We start from the raw sequence: 2,243 nt of genomic DNA, 5'->3' as shown, positions 1-2,243 counted from the left end.
ACCTGAAACTAACAATAAAAAAAAAAAAATGGGAAGAGGACCTGAATAGACATTTCTTCAAAGAGGACATATCGATGGCCAATAGACATGAAAACATGCTCAACATCACTAATCATCAGAGGAATGCAAATTAAAACCACAATGAGATATCACTTCACACCTGTCAGCATGGCTATCATCAATAAATCAAAAAACAAGTGCTGGGGAGGTTGTGGAGAAAAGGGAACCCTTGTGCACTGTTAGGACTGTAAATTAGTGCAGCCACTGTGGAAAACAGTATGGAAGTTGCTCAAAAAATTAAAAATAGAATTACCATATGACCCAGCAATTCCACTTATAGGTATTTATCTGAAGAAATCAAAAATACTAATTCAAAAAGATATGTGCACCCCTATGTTCACTGCAGTGGTATTTACAATAGCCAAGATATGGAAGCAACCTAAGTATCCATCAGTAGACAATTAGATAAGGAAGATGTGGTACATATATACAATGGAATATTAGCCATAAAAAAATGAAATCTTACTATTTGTGACATGGAAGGACCTACAGGGTATTATGCTAAGCGAAATAACTCAAAAAGGGAAAGACAAATACTGTGTGATCTTACTTTTATGTGAAATCTAAAGAATTAAAAAAAAAATTCATATAGAGAACAAACTGATGGTTACCAGGTAGGAGGGTAGTTGGGGGCTAGGTGGAAAAGGTGAAGGGGTTAAGTACAAATTGGTAGTTACAAGAGTCACGGGATGTAAAGTACAGCAAGGAAATATAGTCAATAATACTGTAATAACTATGTATAGTGTCAGGTGGGTACTAATCGGGGGAATCACTTCATAAATTATATAAACATCTAACGACTATGCCATACACCTGAAACTAATATAAAATAATGCTAAATGTCAAATACAATTGAAAAATAAAAACAAGTAAATGGAAAAAATAAAAATAAAATAAAATGTAATACTAGCACTGTTTCCAAACACTGTTATTCTCTAATAACAGGATATTACCAAATCCTCCTATCCCACAAGATGTGGTTCTCAGGAAGCTGTAAAAACAAAATTTCCCATAGATTATTATGTAGGTAAAGAAGTCAAAAGGCTTCTACTTGGGGGCAGATGGGCGGATGGGTGGGTGTATCTCAATGAGTATTTTATTAAATAAATACATAACGGGTATAATTGGAACAAGACTGGCCTTGAACTGGTTATTGTTTAAGCTGGATGAAGAGGGAATATATTATACTCTTCAACTCTTTTGTCTGTTTGAAGTTTTCATAATACAAAGTTAAAAAAAAATACGTAAGCATAACAGAAAAATTACAATTCCCAAAGAGTTGTCTAAGACCAGCTCTTAATTTCAATTTTTACTACTACAGAGAGTGACAGTGGCTCTCTTGTGCCTTTCCTATTACCTAAAAGGACGCTCTGGCGTCTCTATTCCTGTATAAGTTTATGCTGGTCGAATTTAAAGTATTCACATCCAGCATCCCGGAAGAAGAGCGCTGAGAATACAAAAAGGAGAAGGGCAAATACAGAGCCGTGGGCTCCTCATAAGATCTCCCATCAGACAAGCGGAAACGGGGGCTACGTAGGGACGCTGTTTGCTTCAACTAAAGAAAAAGGCAGTTTCCTCCGGCCATAGGGGCCCCAACTCCGAGCCCCCCAGGAGGCCGCAGGACTCGAAAGCGAACAGACCTTTGTGGGCACTGGAGACACAACCTTGCCGAAGTATCTCTGGGCCCGAAGAGACGGAGTAGGGATACCGCTTTTCCGTGCGGAAAGCGCAGGCCAAGCCCTTTCACAGACTGGTGCCAGAGCCCGGGCCGCGGCGTTTCCGCCCCAGGGAAGAGACGCCTCAGGACAGGGAAGACAACAGGAAAGTTTTGGCGGCTTCAAGTATCCCGCAACAGCGATTTCCAAGCTGCTCGAGGGCCTTTCCTACCCCAGCCTTAGGTGGCATCTCGCGCTGCAGCCCCTCCGGCCTGACCTCCGGCCTGACCCCCACTATCCAGGATCCTTCCTTCTCTTCATCTGCCACCTCAGGGTCGTTTGAACCCCGCGGGAATTCTAAATCCGGAGCGCAGTGAGAGGAAGAAAACAAAGACCCTTGACACTGACCATGCCACACTCACCTGATCGAATCCAAGCGTTGAAAACCGCAGAAACCGACTTCAGAATCAAACCTCAGTATCCAAAATGGCGGCTACCTCGGCCTCAGCACAGAACGCGCAGGCGGAG

At 42.1% G+C, this 2,243-nt stretch overlaps 1 protein-coding gene across 2 annotated transcripts in view; it reads right to left on the bottom strand.

Annotated features, from left to right (window-relative positions):
* The window catches only part of IST1 (IST1 factor associated with ESCRT-III), a 24,459-nt gene extending 22,216 nt beyond the window's left edge, over positions 1–2,243 (bottom strand). For both annotated transcript variants that reach the window (XM_019654385.1, XM_019654390.1), the window contains exon 1: positions 2,138–2,243. The gene's annotated coding sequence lies outside the window, so the exon portion shown is untranslated. The remainder of the gene's footprint in view (positions 1–2,137) is intronic.

The sequence above is a fragment of the Hipposideros armiger genome, unplaced genomic scaffold (assembly GCF_001890085.2).
Source record: "Hipposideros armiger isolate ML-2016 unplaced genomic scaffold, ASM189008v1 scaffold_9, whole genome shotgun sequence".
In the NCBI taxonomy this organism is placed as follows: domain Eukaryota; kingdom Metazoa; phylum Chordata; class Mammalia; order Chiroptera; family Hipposideridae; genus Hipposideros; species Hipposideros armiger.
This window is presented reverse-complemented; position numbering and strand designations above follow the sequence as displayed.